The sequence below is a fragment of the Rhinolophus sinicus genome, linkage group LG04, assembly GCF_036562045.2.
Source record: "Rhinolophus sinicus isolate RSC01 linkage group LG04, ASM3656204v1, whole genome shotgun sequence".
Lineage (NCBI taxonomy): Eukaryota > Metazoa > Chordata > Mammalia > Chiroptera > Rhinolophidae > Rhinolophus > Rhinolophus sinicus.
Window position 1 is genome coordinate 101,362,514 of NC_133754.1, and position 21,524 is coordinate 101,384,037.

The 21,524-nt window shown below is 46.1% G+C and overlaps 1 long non-coding RNA gene and 1 other non-coding gene across 8 annotated transcripts; one reads left to right on the plus strand and one right to left on the minus strand.

Annotated features, from left to right (window-relative positions):
• Positions 1–12,194: 12,194 nt before the first annotated feature.
• TRNAN-GUU (transfer RNA asparagine (anticodon GUU)) lies at positions 12,195–12,268 on the minus strand. Its single transcript has one exon. It is a non-coding gene; the product is annotated as a tRNA-Asn (tRNA).
• Positions 12,269–12,361: 93 nt separating this feature from the next.
• LOC141571081 (uncharacterized) lies at positions 12,362–18,242 on the plus strand. 7 transcript variants are annotated; one of them, XR_012495618.1, is made up of 4 exons: positions 12,661–12,929; positions 13,254–13,436; positions 13,713–13,747; positions 14,031–15,075. It is a non-coding gene; the product is annotated as an uncharacterized LOC141571081 (long non-coding RNA). The 7 variants fall into 7 exon arrangements; XR_012495613.1 differs by adding an exon at positions 17,088–18,242 and having other exon boundaries at positions 13,254–15,043; XR_012495615.1 differs by having other exon boundaries at positions 13,254–14,170; positions 14,726–15,075.
• The last annotated feature ends 3,282 nt before the right edge of the window (positions 18,243–21,524 follow it).

Here is a 21,524-nt window from a genome sequence, read left to right on the forward strand (position 1 = left end):
TTCTTGTTATCTGTGGTAGTTCTGTAAAGTCGCCATGAACGCCAAATTAGCAAATCCTGAACCATTGCTCCTAGAGGAAATGTTAGGTTCCTATGAGCCTCTGGTCACAACATTTTTGTCAGCTGATCAAGAAATAACCTTGTGGGGCGGACGGGTGGCTCAGTTAGAACACAAGCTCTGGGCAACGGGGCTGCGGGTTCGATTCCCACATGGGCCAGCGAGCTGTGACCTCTGCAACTAGAATGAAGTCAATGAGCTGTCGCTCATCTCCTGGGTGGCCAGATGGCTCACTTGGTTGGAGCGCCAGCTCTCAACTACAAGGTTGCCAGTTCGACTCCTGCAGGGGATGGTGGCCTGCGCCCCCTGCAACTAACAACAGCAACTGGACCTGGAGCTGAGCTGCGCTCTCCACAACTAAGATTGAAAGGACAACTTGACTTGGAAAAAGTCCCAGAAGTACACACTGTTTCCCAATAAAAGTCCTGTTCCCCTTCCCCAATAAAATCTTTAAAAAAAGAAATCCTGGTTATTTATGTGTTTCTGTTTAAAGACACCTTACGCAATACAGTAATCCCTCCTTTTCTGCAAGAGATACATTCCAGGACCCCCCAGTGGCTGCCCAAAGCTATGGCAGATAGTACCGAATCCTGTGTACACTGTTTATTCCTGTACATACTCGCCTGTAATAAGAGTTTACGCCTTCCCTGTGGCATATCCAAATTGCCAATATCACTACTGTGCTTTGGGGCCATTCTTAAGTAAAAATGGGCCAGTGTGGTTTCGCAATGAGCAAAGGAAGGAAAGTCAGAACGTGAGATTAAAGAGGTGAGCAGAAGCCAGGTCTTGTGTGGCTTTGAGGGCCATATGAGGACCTGTCTACGCTTAGGAGTAATGGGAAGCCACTGGCAGGTTTTAGGCAAGGGAATAACGTGATCTAGTCTGAGTTGTAAAAGGATCACTGAAGCTTTGAGAGTGACTACAATTCAGAATAGAAGGCCTGGTCTATTGCAGTCTCTAGAGGTTAGGGTGATAGCTGTGGAGGTGTGAAAAAGTAGCTGGATTTCTGTTGCATTTCGAAGGTGGAGCCACCAGGATGTGTTGGTGGGGTGGAAAGAGGAGTCAAAGATGAATCTTGGGTTTTGTCCTGACCACATGGGTTGTGCGATTTACTGAGATGGGACAGACTTAGGAAGGCAGAAATGTAAAGGAAAGAATTTATTCAGATTTGGATATGTTCACGTGCCAGATTCCTGTTAGACGTCCAAGTGGAGATAATGTAATAGGAAAATGGGTCTCCAACCTGAGCCCAGGAGAGACTCATGTAGGAATTATGAATGCATGGATCATATTTAATGCCCTGATACAGGATGCGGTCATTTAGGGAGTTAAAACAGCTCTGAGGAACAAAAGGGGCAGTAAAAGGAAAACCAGATGAGTGGGGGTCCTGCAAATCAAGGGAAGAAAGTTTTGTGTTTTAAGAAGGCGAGACTAATGCTGCCGTGTCAGATCTGACACTGATCTGTCAGATGCTGCTGACAGAATAATGCGAGGACTGAGAATAAGGGAAGTCCTCTGTGACTTAGCAAGGACAGTCCAGGGGAGCTGTGACAATGAGTGGGTTCAAGAGAAGGAAGGGATGGTGACAAGTGCAGGTAAAGACTCATTCTTTTGAAACATTTATCTGGTGCCTGGTGAGGGAATGTGAGGTCAAAGCTTTTGTTAATGTTTTAAAGATGGGAGATGTAAAGTGAGGTAGAAGTTAGAAAATGTAAAAGAAGGAGGAAAGATGGGAGGGGGTCCATGGGGCCTACAGAAAAAGCTCATAACTAGCTGTGATTAACTGCTGACAACCACGTGTCTGTTTTCACAACAACAGGTGATGAGAGGGGGTCTGGAGCAAGAAGAGGATCTGAGTCAACAGCCCTCCACCCCTCCTAGGAGGTCACGCCCTCCTGTGGAAGAGCTCACACCACTTTCCCGCCAAATCAATATGTAACTCACCCCACCCAGCAAACTATAAGTCCTCGGGACAAGGGCTCTCCCTCTCCCTCCCCTCCCCCTCCCCGGCCTTGTCCCACCCCCTCACCCCTACTTTAGCCAGGCTCCTCTTCCCTGAGTGTATCACTAACAAACCCTGCTTGCATACTAATGAGCTTGCTGACCTTTGGTTCTTCACTGCTTCTGCAAGAACTGAGACTCCCATACCAGTGATATGTTTATGGTGAACCTGACCGTTCTGAGGAGAGACGAGTGGATGTTGAAGAGAGAAAGGAAAGTCACAGGAGCAAAATTCTCCAGGGGAGGGATTGGTGATATAAAAGGAAGGGGGTGTGACCTTAAGAGGTAAATGAGTTGACCCATTTGAATGGTAAGAAAGACCAAGTATATGGGTACAGATGTTAGGAGAGTTGATGATTAGAGAATGAGAAAGGTCTTGTGATTATTTTCTCAGGGAGATGGTGAAATTACCAGCTGCAGGTGTGCGGGGAGGAGAAGTTGGAGATTGAGGAAGAGGTTGGAATTGTTCAGAGAGCTATGTGATTGGAGTCGTGCCGTAGGCTCGCTGGGCAGCGCTGTGACAGGTTTGTGGTCAAAAGTTTAACTGAGACCAGCTAAGATGGTATTTTATTTTTCCCCAATTGTGTGGATGGAAAAGGGGCCACATGTTAAACATGACAAGCTCAGGAGACTGAAAATAACCCCATAGGATGGTGTGAACATAAAAATTCCTAACTAGGGTGGCAGGAAGTCACATCTTTAGCCTGTACCGTCCTTCATAAGGTCAATCTTTACCTTAAGTGAGCCTGTCACCTTTTTTGCATCGAAGATAGCATGCCCTTGAAATGTCAGAGTAATCCCTTCCCTCCACCACCAGAGCAGAAAACTACAGAGCCCCTCATTATTATGCTTCTCCCCTGGTTACCATCTCTATGTGCTATAAAATGCTAACCATTAACTGTCCTGTACCCACCTATGTAAAAGAAGTATCTGTCCCTCCAGTTTACTTCTATCCAATCCTAGAGATTTCCTCGCTTTGCTTTCTCCCACCCCCTTAATCTACCACCAGTGGATTGCATGTAACCTTCCTCCTTTGATTCTACATGTAAAATAAGCTGCAAACCGCCATTTTGCAGAGCATTTTCTCAATCCATTGAGGTTTTGCTTCCCAGTAATTGTGTTTGGCTCAAATAAACTCTTATGAGTTTTCTCTTAGGCTGGATGTTTTTTGATCGACACGTTTGCTGCTCAGGTGCAGGACAGAGTAGGTGGGAAATTGGATTCAACCAGTTAGAGGTTTTGTCAGACTAACGGTGATAACCGTGCTGATATGGCTGCTGGCTGCTTGAAAAAGTTAAAACTCAAAAGACATGGTTGATGGAAAGAAAAGCAGGTTTATTCACAATGCCAGCATTCAGGGAGGGTGGCGACTCCTGCCAAAGGCCATTTCTCCAATCCTAGAACAGGCAGAAGGTTTTAATAGGTACATAAAAAGAACAAAGAAAAGGGGGAGTCGGTCAGGCAGGTCCAAGGGTGACATCGCTTGCTAGGGTCTGGTCTGCCTTAAGATAATATTATCTCTGGACTCTGAACTGGACTGGCCACCTTGGCCAGGGGCTTTATGTGTCACGAGTAAAAACTGCAAGGGAGTTGCAAATCGGATTCTGGTGTCCAGGCGCCTGAGGATTAAGAAATTGATCTTTTCAGGTTAGGATTCTGTTAATTAAATGGATCAGCAAGTTATGTGTAGCCTTCAGAAAGGGAACAGAGTTCTTAATCAGTGAGGGGAGAAACAAGGAGAAAAATAGCTGAATATCAGGGTGGATCAAACTGACAAGTGGCTAGATGGCAAGCTACAGGTGTGTGGTGAGTCAAACTACAAACGAGCTATGTCTAATTATATTATTGATTTACCGAATTTCACCTTTACAATGGGACAGAAAGAGAAAAGGAATTCAGGTTTTATGCAAGGAAAATGATAATAGTGATGGATAAAGAGGAAAGTAGGGACATGGGGTAGGTGACTGTCATTTAAAAAGTGGCAGATCTCAGTGGATTGGAGGTGGGTTCACAGACTGCCCGTGGTAGTGGGACTAGTGGATGAAGAAAATTGGTTAGAAAGCAGTGTGCTTGAAATTGGGCATTTGGAGACAGCGCAGTTATTGGTGATGACAAGGAATGAAGTATGACAAGGAAAGTGCATGGCCACGGTTGGGGGACAAGTCCATGTGTAACGGTGACCCTATGTGGGGACAGAGTCCCAGAGAGTTTCCAGGCTCTTGACCTCACGTGGAAAGGTGCTGGCTCAGTGATTAGCTGACCATCAGCTGTTACCGGTTAGCCATTGGCCACTGATATAAGTGTCGTGGTTATACTGGGGGGTTGGTTGGTTGGTTGGTTGGCAGAGAAGCGGATAGCAGATTGCAGCTAGCAAGTGGGGTTAGCAAATGCAGATGGCGGATTGCGGATCATGTAGCTCCTTCTTCCTATGTCTCCAACCCAGCTTCCAGCGAGAAATAATGGTATGACTCCCCTATCCATGGCTCCATTGGTGTTCCTTTTTGGCTTCACCATGTCCTGCATTCTTGTGCGGGGAGCGGGACCAGAGACCCTGCATGACACCCTATATCTTCTATTTTGAGATTTAAACCTCTGATATAATTCAATTTGACAGTGTTTGGCTTGTGACTTTGAAAGTTTTTTCCCTTTCTGTGTTTCCCTCCCCTCCCACCAAACCTTGATGATTCTGTTTACTGTATATTTACTACTGTATTTCCCTGAAAATAAAACCTAACCGGAAAAAAAGCCCTAGCATGATTTTTCAGGATGCTCGTAATATAAGCCCTACCCCAAAAATAAGCCCCAGTTAAGATCATCAGCCAGACGGACACATTTAGTATGTCCATTACAACACACGATGGACATTTTGAATTATAAAATAATATTAATATATAATTAAATATAAATAATATTATTGACATTAATACTTAAAATAAATGATAATATAAATTATAATTAAGGATTTGTAAATACCCAAGCGGGCGCCTTTGGACGAGATCTAAACACACCTGTGCAAACAGATGAACCTGAGACTTATTGCCGAATGACCAATCGGAGTACAGACACAACACACGAAAACCGTGCGCACTTGATAACAAATGGATGTGGTTGTGTCTAATGTGAATCTTCATAATTCAATACTTTGTGTATTGTGCCGGATGTACTTAATGCACTCATGTGAAATAAAGAAATGTTTTCTGAATTTTGGTGGCTGCAATTTTTCGTCGCTTTTATGTGGAGTATCATTCTTAACTGTCATCATTTTTGTTGCCATTCCTGTCTCATAAGTCTTCAATTAACACTTGATTTAATGGTAGATTTAAAGGGAATAACATCTTGACCCCCAGACCAGATAAGTGCAAAAAGAAAGTTATTCCATCAAGCACAAAAAAGGAATCGTGGAGGACTCCCAGGGCAAGAATCTTACAGCTTTCTGCAAAGAGAAGAAGTTGGATCTCCAAATGGTCCGAAAATGGCGAGCAGAGTACGATAACCTCAGTCAACAGGTGGACGAAGGAAATGCTAAGAAGCACAAGTATGGATCAGGTTGGCAACCTTTATTTCCTGAGCTGGAAGACATCATCTGTGAATGGATTGCTGACATGAGCAAAGCTTTTGGTTGTGCGCCGGGCTGGTATTCAAGCATTTGCCTTCGCAATGGCACCACGGTTAGAAATATCCCCAGAAGAATACAAAGCATCACAACACTGGCTGGATGGCTTCCTTCAGTGATATGAACTGTCTCTAAGATCAACAATATCATTCAAGCTGGAAGATACTGAAGTTATTAAACGTGCACTTGCATTCAAGTCCTTTGTTGATAGCACCGACTTTTCTAAATACCAACTCTCCAACATGACTGCTATGGATGAAACTGCAGTGTTTATGCGCCAAGGATCTCAAACGACAATTGGTCAGAGGGGAGCCCTGTCAATCTACATTCCCTCCACTGGTTGCGAAAGTGCACGTGTTACCTGTATTTTGGCAATTCGTCTGGATGGAAAGAAAGCTCCACCTCTAATCATTACTAAGGGCAAGAAAGATAAGGTTGAAAGTGTTTCAGGCATTTATGTTCTTGAAACCGATAAAGCCTGGTGCACACTAGCAGTTATAAGGAAGTGGGTCGATTTAATGCTGCCGCTTGTTTTGCGAGGTGTCCAAAGAGGTCTGCTGGTCTGAGATTCAGCCAGCACTCACCACACTAAAGACATGAAGAACTTCCTTGCAGAGAGAAGAACAGATCAAATAATGATTCCCGCAGGAATGACTGCCTATCTCCACACTCTTGATATTGCAATAAACAAACCAAGGACCATTTGCGCATGGAAATCAATGATTACATTGAAAATGGAATGGAGAGAAATCAGCGCGGAAACTTTCTGAAGCCTAGCCTGCAAGAGGTGGTGACTTGGGTGAAGAATTCATGGGATAAAATCACTGACAGCTGTGTTGCCAATGCGCTACGAGCAGGCTACACAGACAAGAAGTGCTCATTTAAGGACAGCTCTATCGCTGGACATGAGAGATTGGGGCCAATGGTTCTACAGGAAATGGAGTCGCAAGAAATTCAAGCCTGAATTCGGGGTTTGGAGACTTACAACGATGTTCCAGAAGAAGATGACATGACTGTATTTAGATAAATGTTGATTTTTGTACATGAATAAATGAATACAGGTAGATTGTTGTACATAAATTAATGTAGATTGTTGTACATGAGAAAAATAAGACATCCCCTGAAAATAATGCGTCTTTTGGAGCAAAAATTAATATCAGACCTGGTCTTATTTTCAGGGAAATATGGTATGTACACCAGTCCCAATGTTTCTGTTTGGGCCAAGCAGGGCCAGGTGCATGCCTGGCCCGGCAACGTGGGAGAGGTTTTTGTGTCTGTATGGGATCCACTCCTGCCCTGGAGGCAAATCAGCCTCTGGAAAGTGGTTTTTTGTTTTGTTTTTTTTCCCTGTAGTTGCCTGGCCAATTTCTCTTTTCCTTTGTTCTGCCTCCTTACCTGCCTACTGGCCTCTGTGAAGTGCCTCTTTTCAGGAGTTGCCTGACCAACTTCTCCATTCCTTTGTTCTGCCTCTCCTTACATGCCTATAAAACATTTTGGCGGTATTAAGAGTGGGAAGGCAGTCTTTGTGACAGGGAGTCCACTGTCGTCCCTTAATGCTGGCGTTTTGGAATAAACCTGCTTTTCTTTCCATCAACCTCACCTCTCAGGTTTTTGGCTTTCGTGCAGTGAGCAGCTGAATCTTTTACATGGTAACACACAAACCAGGAGGCCAGGATGGTGTATGGATAGTCTTTGTGGAAAGCAGTATTCTAAATGACAGAAGGGGTCCCAGTGGAAAGAAATACACAATAAGCCAGGACCTAAAATCCTCAAAGAAAGGCAGACATGTTATAAAAATGCCAGATGACAGCAAAAGTGAAGTAGGGATCTTTTTCTGAGTCCCCAAATGAAGTAAATGATGTTGGATCTGCCGGCAATTCCTGAGTGTGGGCCGGGAGCGTGTCTCGTGAAGCTGAAGAATGGACACATGGACCAGGGAGAGGCAGAAAGTTGTAAAGGAGGGTAGTTTATTAGAGGCAGGAGAAGAGGTTGCAGCTCCCGAGCAGGAGGGGGTCCCGAATTGGGGTGCCCCTGACTGAGGCAAAAGCTCTTACTTTCATACCTTCCCTTGCCTGCTTGGGGAAGGGGGCTGGAACTTTCTAATGGAATTCATCTGTCAGGTTTGTCCTGTTTGCTCATCCTGAAGGGATTAAGGAACCAACCTATTCCTATCTATCAGATCTGCTCCTTTGTCCAGCCAGAAGGGATTTGAGGTTATCTATTAACCTCAAGGCATATATATATATATATATATATATATATATATATATATATATATATATATTTTAAGGCATATTCTTGTGTCCTTGTCCTGGAGTGAAGGAGACATTCCAAGACCTGGAGTTTCAGGATATGGCTGCTTTCTTGTTTATTCCACCAGGGACCTTCCTGTCTACCTAAGACATGCTAACTAACCTGTCTCAAGAAGAGCAGTATAGGTGGTTCATCTAATGGTCTGTGCTTCAGAGTCCCTGGGGGGTTGCAGGGAAGATGGGGTAACCGTGGTTGAAATAGCCACAGGGAACCAGGCAGATTAAACATCACCACTTGACAGGGCTGGGTAGGAAGCTGTTTCTTCAGGAGATACTGAGATTTCACTTAGCACAAGGGCAGGGAAGACTGTTTACAGAAGTCGAGGACGTGGGAGGTCCAGTCAATGACAGGTCTTTCATTCCAGAGGGCACTGTGGAGGGTGAAGGTGTTGGATAGGAGTGGGAGAGATTAGACCTGGAGTTTAATGTCCTGGGAGGCCTAGAGTTCATAGGGCCACAGATAAACGAGTGCAGGTTAGGATGGGGTCTCCGAAGAGGTGATTGGGTGGCTCGTGAGTTCTCGTTACAGCACCCCACGAGAGATGCCTGAGGAGCTCTGTGGGCCCCTCCAGCCAGCTCTGATTGAATTGGAGTCTTACAAATGCAGACCTACTCTTTAAATGCAAACTTTTCTTTGTCATGTGGCAATTTTTAGTTTCCACTTGACCATTCTTAGTAGTTTGACAGAAATTTTCCATTATAAGTCTTTCCCTTTTGGTATTATGTTTTAGTAAGGTTGTGTCTACCCCCAAAATATATAAATATTTACATATATCTTCTAAATGAAAATAGGTTTCTTCTCTCTCTCTCTCTCTCTCTCTCTCTCTGTGTGTGTGTTTGTGTAATGAATCTTCAGTTTTTTTGGAACATAGTTTGATGTGTTGCACTGAGGTTTCTTTTTTTCCCCGTTAGTAAATTTGTTTGAATATCACTTACTGAATCACCTCACTGTGCTTGAACCATTCAGAATACACCATTCACATATCTTTCATATTAAATTCATTAACATATTCAATTCCTGTTGCAGGTTGAGGTTATGTGGAAAAAATTTTACTGACCAATTATAAAATACCAATTCATGTAAATACCAATTTCCCAGAAGAAAAAAAGCTAGAAGGAAAGTCTATTAAATTTAGCTGATTTTTCTTCCAGTTAACATCACAATAATGCATTCTGCAAGTCAGAAAAAGTATTGAAAATGGAAGATATAATTTATTAGAGTTGTTTTTGTTTCTTCCAGTTTTATTGAGACATAATTGATATAATATCCTGTATAGGTTTAAGGTGTATGGCTTCACTTACATATATTGTGAAATGATTACTGCATTAAGTTTACCTAGCTTAACAGTTTTGCTAGGTACCACAAATGCAAACACCAAATGGACTGGCTTCTCCAAACTTCGTCTGGAGGCTGAAAGAGGAATGGTGGGCTCAAACTGGTGAATTAGAGAAAGCATCCCAAAGACGTGACATTAAACTAATGTCTTCATTCTGGGCAGTTTCCAGAGTCAGCTCCTGTGGAAGCCCTGCCACAGGTAAGAGCCACCCACCGTTGGCTGGCTCTGAAACAGGCTGCTCAGTGAGCTTGTCTGTGGTTGTCCTTCTGGCCCTTTCTGCTTTTCACCACCAGGAGTCCCCCCTGACTCCCCACCCCCTCAGGGGTTCCCTCTGGGAGCCGCACAAGAGTCGAGGGAACTGGAAAACACACCATGGATGCTTCTAAGTAAAGCAGATCCATGAAAAGGCACTTATAGAGTCTGCAAACTAGTAAAAGGGCTACCGTGACAATTCTGGTGTTGGATAAGTTTAAAATAATCAGGAGGTTAAATATAACCACAGAAGCAAGAGCTCATCAGGAGAAAGGGAACTCTCCCAATAAAAATGCATTTTCTGTTTTGTTTGCGGGCACTTACGTACTACCTTGGTAAAGCACCCCTCTTGCCAGCTTTCTCTTTGGTATAACCTTCCCACTGGGCTTGGAGGCAGAGGTTACCTAAGTGTGCTGGGAGGTTCCAGGGTCTACAACTACCTGATAACCAATAGTCCCCCAGCCCTGAGGCTATGCCTATTCAGCAGGATGGCAAAATGTTTGCCCTTGTAAACTGATGTCCTGTGGGCTGTGGGACTTGCGGTTACTGTAAGGGATCCACATGCTTGGTAATTAATGGAGAAATTCTATATTTCAAACTTCCATTCTCCACTGAGCCATCCATTGCAGGTTTTCACCTATGTAGTAGTTGGTGTGGAAGTGTTGACACCTCAAGGAAGTTTTTCTTTTTGTGTCAAGTTCTTTGTTATTAATTTTATATATCTATTTAATTGCTCAGCAAAAAAGAAAGAAAGACATTGGTTTTTCTTTGGGACTTGTCAATAGCATTAGACATTTCTAGTTCTTTGTGTTACCTAAAATCATTAGTAACTTTTCCATATCTAAACACTGGACTTGACACCAGTAAAATAAGCTAAGAGCATGGACAATTTATAATTTTTCTAATAAGGTTTCTTTAAGACCCCTCCAAATTCCCGATATGAAGCTACTCTGTCACCAATTCCTGGGTCACCAAGGCTCTAAATGTAGGCATCGCCCTCACATGATCTTCCTGTTTCAGTTCCCAGCTCTTGTCCAGTCTTCCCTTGAATTACACCCATGCCTTCTTTTCTACACCACCTTACCCCAGCCTCATTGCTCCTTTCAAATATAATTAATTGCCTCTTAACTGTTCTTTTTAACATCAGAAAAAACTTTGTGTGCTAAACGCAAGAATTTGAACTGTATTCTGAAGAAATCCTTTGGAACCCAAAATGATCATTTATAATAGAAAATGGTCTCCTCCCTCAAGGAGCTTAGGGAGTTAAATATGTAAATGTAGTCCGTTTCAAAGTGGAAGGACATGCTTTCCACCGTGTTTCCCAAAAGTAAGACTGGATCTTATATTAAGTTTTGCTCCAAAAGACGCATTAGGGCTTATGTTCAGGGGTGTCCTCCTGAAAAATAATGCTAGGGCTTATTTTCCTGTTAGGTCTTATTTTCGGGGAAACACGGTAAGTCCCCATAGCTTCAGTAAAATTCAGGCAAATATTACGCCTTCTTCATCTTGAAATGTTAGACTCCATTTAAACTGTGTATAAACGATCTTATGACCTAATTAGTCCTCCGCCCCCCCCCCCATTTTATTTTGTTTCCAATGAAAGAAAGCTATCCTTAAGTGTAAGTGGAAAGTTTGGAATTTTGAGTAGTATCACAACAACCGCTACCTGAGAATACTTTGGGAGGCGGAGGAGCTCGCTGGTACTCTGCCTGGAATTGCACCGTGAGGACAAAGTGTGCCTCCTCCTTTAGGGCTCCTAACTAGACAATAGAGGATACGTTATTACCAACAATTATTTGATAAATAATCATCAGCCAGCATTTGCCAGGCATTCCCTGAAAGACAGCCTAGTGAGACAGCTCTTCCTTCTCTAAATCCTATCCATGGTGAGTCTGTTCCAGACACACAGCCCCTACCCTGGGACCTCGGTCCTAGCAGGAATGAATTATATCATCATGTCATCATATCATGGGTACTCGATAAAGAGTCTTATGTGATCATCTGCTTGAAAACTACGTCTTTTGAGACCAGAGCTGAAAATAAGCCATGGAGACCTTTTAACAGGAACCCATACAATTTCTGCCTGAGTTAGTGTCAGGGAGAATTTTGTCAGAAATCCGAAGAAAACGCTGACCCCTTTGCCTGGGTTCAAGTCCATCACACAAAAGCTGCAGCAGAGCTTAACTGAGCCAAGTGTTTCTTAGGGTGCTGGTGCTTCCACAGGCTTCTCCACACCCCTTAGCGAGGCTCCCCAGGTCGTCTTGGCAGGTGATGAGGCACCATTGAGTAGCTGCATTTGCCTTTTGGTGGGGTCAGATTTTCCGAGAGAAACCAGTGGCATTTATTCATTCACCTGTCCGTAGGCAAACTTTTGTTTCCATTACAGTCACTGCTGTTGGTGAACAACCTTGGGCAGGCCACCTGAAGCCTGTGGGCAGATTTCCCCTGGATGCACGGTAGGAATAGAATTAAGAAACCATCGACCGCCAGGGCAGAAGCCGTGTCGCTCTTAGACCACTCAGTGTCTTCTGTCCTAGAACCTTGTAGCCGTACTTCTGATTCCATTAAAAATGTCTCCGTGGTGGCATTAAAATGAAGCCACGCACAGGAAAATGAGCGCCGCGTCCCTGGGTGGGCTCGAACCACCAACCTTTCGGTTAACAGCCGAACGCGCTAACCGATTGCGCCACAGAGACTCAGCTACCAAAGCCGCCCTGTGCTACGTACAGATTCTCGCGGCCACGCCTCTCTGGCCGCCCAAGGCGTCACCGCGCTGGCCCAGCGGAGAAGCGAGCGCAGGCGGGAGGGGCGGCCGGGCCGCGGGCTGCGGGGAGGGCGCCCGTCCCTGTCAGCGCCGGGGGCTGCCCTGCGGGGTGACGGTGGCACGCCCGCCAGTGTCGGTCGGGGACAGCCTGGGAAGGGGGCGAAGTCGCCAAACCAAATGCGATGGAGGCTGAGAGAGGACAGCGAGAGCTGCGTGGGCCTGCGGGACCGCAGCACGGCCGCTAGGCCAGGCTTCAGAGGCCTCCCAACGTGTGTGTGCGCGCGCGCTTGCATGTGTGCGCACATGTGTGAGTGTGCATGCGTGTGTGCATGCGTGTGTGCGTGCTTGTGCGATTGTCCCTCCCCTGAGACATTTTTGTCCCTAACCACCGCCCGTAACTTTCCCATACCACGGACGTAGTGTGTCCGTGAACTTGCCGTCTGTCTATCTGTGTCTGGTACATAAAGCACTGAGATTTTTTCACCTCCAACGAACCAGTGTCCCCGTTTGGGGGTGGCGGGGCTGTGGCCTCTGTGGAGGACGCCGGCTTAGGGAACATCCGAAAGGGCGTATGGAGGGAGTGGCCATTTAAGGTAGGCCTTTCCCCGGAGGCCCCTCTTCCCCGACTTCTGGACTGACCCGGGGACACCCAGGGTGCCAAGCACCGGTGGGCAGGCTCGCTCCCCTGAGCCCGAGGGAGGGGAGCCGCTTCCGGGTGCAGTGGCACTGCTGTTCGCTGGGACCCTCCTGTCCTCTCGCCCTGCAGGAGGGGGAATGCACTCCGCGCAGTGAATGGCCCTGCGTGTGCTGCGCTTCCAGTCAGTGCGACCTGCGAGGGGCCCTTCCTGCTCTCCTCAGAGCTTTTCCACTCCCCCTCCTCCTAGTTCATCTTAACCTTTTTTTTTTAAACTCCACAGTTCAGTGTCATTAAGGACATTCACCTTGCGTGCAGCCTTCACCACCATCCACCTCCAGAACTCTTCCATCTTCCCAAATTGAAACTCTGTCCCCATTAAACACCGACCTCCCCATGTCCCTTCTCCCCAGCCTCCACCATGCGCTTCCTGTCTCCAGGAGTTGGACCACTCTAGGTACTTCATGTAAGTGGAATCTCACAATATTTGGCCCGTGACTCTCTTGCTCCACTGAGCGTGATGTCTTCGAGGTTCAGCCATGTGTTAGCCTGTGTCAGAATGTCATTCCTTTTTAAGGCTGAATTGTACTCCACTTTGTGTATAGACCACATTTTCTTTACCCATTCAGCTGCCCATGGACACTGGGGAGGTGGGGTGCATCCACCTTTTTGGTTGTTGTGAATAATGCTGCAAGTGAACATGGGGTGCAGATGTCTCTTTAAGGTCTTTCTATTCTTTTAGGTACAGAGGCAGAAGCACAAATGATGAAACACATGGTAATTCTTTTAATTTTTTGAGGAACCACCATACCATTTTCTATAGCAGCTACACGGTTTCACATTCCCACCAACAGTGCACAAGGGTTTCTATTTCTCCACATCCTTGCCAGTGCTTGTTATTTCCTTTCTTCTTCCCTTTCTCTCTCTCTTTCTCTGCCATTCTCATCAGTGTGAAGTATTACCTCCTTGTGCTCTTGAAAAGCATTTCCCTAATGACCAGTGACATGGAGCATCTTTGTCTCTGGGATCTGCAGCCCTTCCTCTCTGTGCTGCCTCCTAGCCTCCAGGGAGGAGAAAGCTGAGTGCCAGCCAGCTTCTGTTGAAGGGTGGAGGCTAATGGGCACCTGCAGAGTTGAGCCTGTGCGCTGCGAGCGGAGGAGTCCTCTGAGGAGGACCATCTAAAGATCCTGTTGTCATGAGGTACTTGCTGGTCTGTGCTGGGGAACATTTGGAGTTGGTTATGTTTATCCCGGATCTGTAGGGATATTTATGTATGGTGCTCACAAGTGGCCCCTGTGTGGAAGAGGAATTGATGACCTTCACCTTGGAAATAGTGGAACGGATACTATTTTCCAAACTGCATTTTTGAAAGTTAACTTAAAATTATGCTAATTTAATGGAATTTTCCATTTGCATTTTTAGTTTCTTCTTAAGAACTGTGGAAATGTCTTATTTAAGTGTTTAAATGATGATCTCTTTTTTTCTGTGTGATTCCTCTTAAAACACAATAAGATCTTTCGGATATATAATATAAGAGATAGAACTTTCTTTTTCTATAACTCCATTCAATTTCTGGTTTGATCCCCTGTTCTTCTGATGCCAAAAAGATAATCTCAGTCAATCCAGGATTCCCTCTGTCCCATTTCCTGGAGTTATTTCCAAGTGCTGAGGCTTCGGAGGGCGGTCACTCACCTGATCCTTGAGTCGCATATGCACACAGGTTAGTGAAGAGGCAATTTTGCTCCCATATTGCAGGTCCCATGGCTCTCCCGTGCCCCCACTGAGGGAAAGGACTCTCTGTGGAATTGGCTTTGTTGCGTCAGCCATTTTGCAGTCATTCCTGGCACAGTCCCCTGTTATGGACTGATGTTTGTGTCCCCCCAAACCCACATGTTGAATTCTAATCTCCAGTGTGATGGTGTTGGGAGGTATTCAGATGGAGCCCTCATGAATGGTATTAGTGTCCTTTTAAGAAGACGCCAGAGAGCTACTCTATCTCTTAACACTGTGTGAGTGTACAATGAGAGGTCAGCAGTCTGCAGCCCAGATCCCAGCCTTCCAGTCTCCAAAATGGTGAAAAATAAATTTCTATTGTTTATAAGCCACACAGTCTATGGTACTTTGTTATAGCAGCCTGAACTGACTAATCTAGGACTCCAGATTTCTTTGTTGTTATCAACCCGCCTTGCACTCCCCATTTCTCCAGCCCCGGACTGTGGGAGTTTCACATGATGTGATGTGTTAGAGGCAATGCGAGGAAGGAAGAAAAGGAAATAACCACTAAGTCTCATTGGAAAGTCTAAGGGTGTCCTTTCAGTCATTCTTGTTTGGAAATATCATCACAGTTTCTGGGGTCTCTCTTCCCCCATATTCATGTGGGTACAATGGTTTTCTGGAAAGAAGATGGCATAATTAGGCCAATTATATTTCAGTAATTATAGGTACTTACCAAACTATAAAACAGGCATTCTGGGTACTAGATGGTTCTGTCCATGGAAATTACTCTGTGTACTGGAAGCTCCCACTCAAATGTAAGGTCTTGAGGGACAGAGATTTTAGTCGGCTTTGCTCCCGGCCAAATCCCTAGCACCAACTACAGCGTCTGGTGCACAGCAGGCGCTCAATACCACATGCGGAATCAATGAGTAAGCAAAAACTGTAAGCCATGAAGTAAACTGGAAAAAACAAAATGTGACAGTAAAATTAAATTCCTAATACGTATGAAGCACTTATCAATTAATATGAAAAAGCAACCTCTTTACACCTCAACTAAAAGAACATCAAGCAAACAAACAAACTAGGGACACAAACAGAATATTCCCAAGAGTAGGAATATGTGTACATGTGACCAACATAATCATAAAAGTTTAGCTTCACTAGTAATCAAAATCAAGAAGAAATGAAATAGAAATTTTCCTTTTCCCAAACAGCAAAGAAGAAAAAGAGATAATACTAAAATGCTAGCAAGGGCATGATTAGAGACCACTCTCACAGGACTAGTGAGAGTAAACTGAAATAGAATATTAATTATACAGACATCAAAAATAATATTTTCAAAGAATATTTGACACCACGGTCATGGTAAAAAGTTAAAAGGTGAGATGGTGAACTGTGTAATCATGATACCTATTGGTTGCGTAGTTCTTTCTAGATGTTCCCATGCTGTTGGAAACGCTTTATACATGTCACCTCATTTAAGCCCATAGCAACACTATGAGGTGATGCTATTATCCTAACTTCGCAGGTGAGGGAATGTGTGTAGAGAGCACTTTGTTCAGGTTACAGAGCTGGTGAGTGGAAGGGCCAGGTTTCAGACCTGGGTCAGGCTCCAGTGGCCTCATCTGTAACCTTGATCCACACGGCCTCCCACATTGCATATCCAGTAGGAGCCCAAATTGTGGGGCGTGTGTGTGCACACATATGTGTGTAGTATTCGGAGAATTCTCCGAAACATTATAGTGATTATCTCTGGATGGTGGTTTTTAGTTTCCTCTTTCTCAAGCATTTGCAGCAGGCAGCACTTTTAAGGGGCCAATGATGAAAGGCGGCAGCAGCAGTTTCCCTAAATTACAGACAGAGGGTGGTAGGTGGCTATTCTTGGTCCCGATCTTCTCAGCCTGGGGCAGAGGCTGCCAGTCTGGGAGGTGGTAACTGGCTCAGTCCAGTGTGTGCATACCTGGGTCTTCACCAAGCCGACTACAACTGTCACGGTGTTCCCTCTGCTCCAACTGTCGCCCACTTTGAGAAAAGGGTGTCTCAGGAACATGTAAACCACTCCCATGCATGTGTGACTACAATGTGTGACTCTTCAGTAATGAATATGCTTTCATTTAAAAAGAATTGGAGAACCTGAGAGTTTTAGATGACTTATATTTTTACGTTTTTAAAATACCTTTTTGCACTACTTTTTTCTTTTTTACAATGACTTGTTTTCATTTGAATGAAACCAACTGTTTGAAGTTGTTTCAAACATTTATAAATATACTGTGAATTACTTAATACATTTTGGGCTAAGTGACAGTGAGCAGATGTTTCCTGAATCTCATGAGGACCTGGGCTAGATGCTTCAGGAATCTACCTTTGCCCCAAGGCCCTGAGACATCATTCCTGCCCACAGATCACTTTAATCTACTGCGGGAACCAGGCGATGTACAAAAAGTTTCAAGGCAGTCAGTGCCGACGGCAGCCTGAGGTGGGCACAGTCACGAAGTGGGTCAGTGGAGAAGCCGTGGAGGAAGTGGTGTTGGGCTGCTCCTTGGCAGGAAATTGACGGCAAGGAGAAGGAACAGAGGCACGGACGTAAGATCAGCCTGGAGGAAGCAGAGGATTTACAGAGTGCGGTGGGGCACAGAGACAGCTAACTGGTGACAGCGTATGGAGGGCTTTACATCCAGGCTAGAAAATTTGCATCATGAACAGTATTGTTTATAGTAGTGGAAGCAGATTTTAAATAACTTACATGCTCGTCAAAGGGACAATGTGTAAATTACTGTGGTATATTTATACAATGCATGCTGAGGAGGCACTGCAAATTTTGAACAGAAGAGACTTAAGAGCCAGGTTTTGGGAAGGTTAATGTGGTGTGTGAGGGATGGGAGAGAAGCTGGGAGTAGGAAGACTAGTCAGGTGACTGTTTCAATAAACCAGGTGTGGAGTGAGGAGGCCTTATTAGGGTGGGGGCTGGAATAACAGCAGTGACTCCAGAATGGAGACTGGAGGAACAGCACAGGACGCCCGAACCCCGTTTCACATTCACACCTTCCCGTTCCATGCTGCCAGGTGGGTTCCAAAAGTCTTGAGCCAGATGACAGCAGCCCTCCAATGCCTCATAAGCACACTTTTCCTATAATCAGTGCTGCATAGCATTTTGTCGTTTTTATTGCTTTGTCTTAATTTAATACACGTATAAGAATATCTTCCATTTTTTAAAAATTTGCATTTCTTTAATTGCTTTGGAGGCTGTGCATTTTTTTCTGTGGTGATTTATTCTGCCAATAAACATGTAATCCTACCACGGGCATGCTTTATTTGTGTAATAAACCAAAATAAAAAATTAAAAAAAGAATCCACTGACTGAATTAGACGTGTTAATCAACAGCAGGGTGACAGAGGCGAATAACACATGGCCCAGGTTTCCCAGCAGCTGGCGTTTGGCTGGAGACATTGGGCGTGTCCATGAAAAGGGTTAAAGTACTAAGTGCTGGGTGAGCGCCACAGAGCACAAGTGCTGGGAGTGTCAGGCCGGGAGAGAGCAAGAATAACACAGGTGATAAGAATATATAAGGCTGTCACCTGCATTTAGAAATTCACCTTGCATAGTGGGATGTGCCATTTGGGGGGGAGGGGAGTTCTGATTGGCAGGTGCTGCTCAGGTTTGTTCTCACGGAGGCTGGAGAAGGTGAGGTCGTGGAGAGGGGGAGCCGTGGGAGAATGGAGAAAATGGAGGGCTGGGCCCACCATGCAAGCCTGCGTCCTTTCAGCAGCCTCCACTCCTTTACCAGCCATTCCAACCGCTGTGTTTGCTCAGGGATTTTTCAGGAGAATGAAGGCAGGGAGGAAGCTTCCAGCAAACAGATTCAAAGAGAAAAGTATTTCACATGCAGAGCGTTTTTGTACTGTCTTTCCATATGGAGTGTATCCTAAAAAGGCAACTTCTCTGATGGTGGTTCTAGAAGGAGGGAGCGTCCTTTGCAGCAGAATCATTCATTTTGTCACTTACCAACTATTGACGGTATATTACCAACTAGTGTCAGGCCCTACTCTAGGTGCTGCCTGAAGAGGCCATTGCTTCTGGGTTGCAAGCCTTTCAGATATTTTAGGTTCCTTTTGTAAGTCAGGCTGGGGTTAATGGCTCTTTTTTGAAGCGCTGAGAAATCTGAGGGCTCTGCCACAAGTGCTGCGCAGATAGCTGGGAGGCCCACTTCCTATCTGCCCGTGGTGAGTGCCCACTGACAGCCTCTGGGAGGAAGGAGGGGAACCCCAAAGTGACAACGGCATGGATACTCCTGTCTGTCGGTGAAGCCCAGGCAGGGGGACAGAAAAGCCAATGTTTTGAGAAAGAAAGAGTAAAGGAAGGGGACAGTGAAAAAGAGCCTGAACAGGGTGTGGGTAAGTGGAGGGAGGGGAGAGGAAGGGAAGAGCCCCAGGAGGCGGGGAAACTGTCTTGTCTTATTGGAAGAGAGACACTGACAGAGAACAGGAAGGAAACAGAAAAGCGTGTCATGTGAAGCTGACCAGGACCAACGTTCCTAGTTTACGGATGAGGAAACTGAGGCTTCGAGAGGGGAAGTGGTTTGCTCAAGGGCAAATTTCTGAAAGAACCATCTGCTTTCTCTCTCTCTCTCTCTCTAGTTCCTCACCTCCCCCTTGGTTATGAGTCAGTACTGGAAGACAGGCCGGACGGAAGCCCTACCCAGAGGGGCCTAGGCAGGCATACAGGATGGTGTGCGTTTGCTTCTTGATTCCAGGTCAGGGAAGGGACGATCTTTAAGATCTCCCCTCTGCATCTGGTAACCTCCCTCAGAGCTACGGGGGTGTCTGGGGTGGCTGCTGCACCTCTAGGCAAACATCCTGGAGAACGGGAAGCTGGCCTTGTAGCTGATGGGGAGCCAGCAGTGGGCTTGTGTGCAGGGGCCAGTGCCTCGAGGTCGCTTTCCCAAGCTCTGTATTCAGCATTCTCCTGTGAGACTCAGTGTCCCTGTCCTCCAGGACCCCCTCCTCACCTGTGGAGTTCAGGCGCGTTCCCACGCCGGCTCACCGTATCTTTAACTCTGTGCTTTGGAGTTGGCTGTAGCCCCCCAGCCTGGGTTGCAGTCCCGGGACCTCTGTCTGTTCCTCCTTTAAATTGGAAGTTGTCTGCGGCCACGAGGACCCAGCCTTGTTCATACCCCTACCTTGCCCACCTACGTCAGGCCACGAATGTGTGCGATGCTTTGGAGTTTGGAACGAGTGATCAGGGCAGGAGTGGCACATACTCACGACGGGAGTTCCAAGCCGTGGAAAGGAGAGGGGTTTGGGTGCTGGAAATGGAAGGTCATTCTAAGGATATGGGTGTGGCAGGAGAGTGAGTGGGAGGAAAGGAAGTGATGCCGGAAGAGAAGGGCGGAGAGTGAGAGTGGGAACACCAGGAAAGGGGAAGTGGACGGGGAGCCTGGCAGACACAGCCCTGACGCACTCACCCCTCTCACCCCTGTCACCCCCTACCCCGTCACCCCTGCCGCTGTGCTCAGCCGCTGGGACTCACAGAACCTCAGCCTCACGCCTCTCTGGTCCTTGTCTATCTTTCTAAACCTGGGCCATTGAAAAAGTCCTTTTGTTTTATGTCTACCAATACTCTGATTTGGGACATTTGGCAAAAAGAGGTCATGGCCCCTTGTATGCCGCCCTACTAAGATGAAAATAAATACATAAATTGAAACCATTTTTTTTTTCTTAACAGTTATTTTTCAAAAGAAAAAATTCCCATGGTCGTTCTAGCTTGAACATCGTTTTTGGCTCTTTCAGGATAAAGTTTACAATTGGACATAAAATACCCACGATGCGTACGTGCCTGCACGTGTGGGTAATGAGATTTTCATCCTTATAGCCCTGCCCTGTGTGTCTTCATTTACATCCTTTCGATTTGCTGGTGTTTGGCCACCACAGCCAAGGTCGCAGGGGTTTTGGTAAGAAGGAGCCTTCAGTTGGCTGTTGGCTCTGTGACAGGGCCCTGGGCTGGCTCACTGGGAAAATGTTGCTGTCACTACTGGGCCAGAGGCACATGGCATGAGCTGCCATCACTGCCTCTCCTCTTGGCTTGAACTCCATCTAGAGGCCTGAATAAACATTTTCTTTGACACTTTATAAAGTTGCCCATCCTCAGTTGTCAAAATGTGTCCTGAAGAAATTTACTGAGAGTGAAAAATGTCCATAGCCTCTTCTCGGGGACCCATGTGGCCACCCTCCACCAGCCCCCCGTCCCCACATTAAGTGTGCTGGTGGTGCTAATGCATCGCCTTCTCCTAAAGATGGCCCAGGGGGCCTAACCGCCAGGCCCACACAATCCTCTGTGACCCCGGATGCGAGCAGGACACCTCACAGCCCCCCACCTGTCCTGGCCGGTGACTCAGATGAGAGCTTCCCTCTTCTGCTGGGCTCCTCCTCCCGGTGGACAGCCAGTGGTTTCTGTATGTCTGGAGATCCCCTGGTCACCCAGGAGTGAGTGCAGCTCACCACAGACCCGGCGGGGGTCCCACCTCCAGCAATAACGAGGACATTGCTTCCTAATGCAGAGGTCCCTGCTAGTCCCCAGGTGATCAAGACATTTCAGTTCTCCCTCCAAGTCACTGTCAGGAAGACCCGATGGGTCGGGTAATCTAGGGGGCTCAGTGGCACATCCTTTCCCGTATTCCCTGCCTTGGGCCTCCCAGGGGACATCAGGTGGGGAAGGGGCCCGAATTCAGAATCTTTGCTCTCACAGCTGTTTGCCACACTAGAGAGCAGCCTGGACAGTAATTCTCAGGATGCTGTTGACTGTTCCAGGAATTGAAGGATTTAACTTATTCCATTTAGGTGA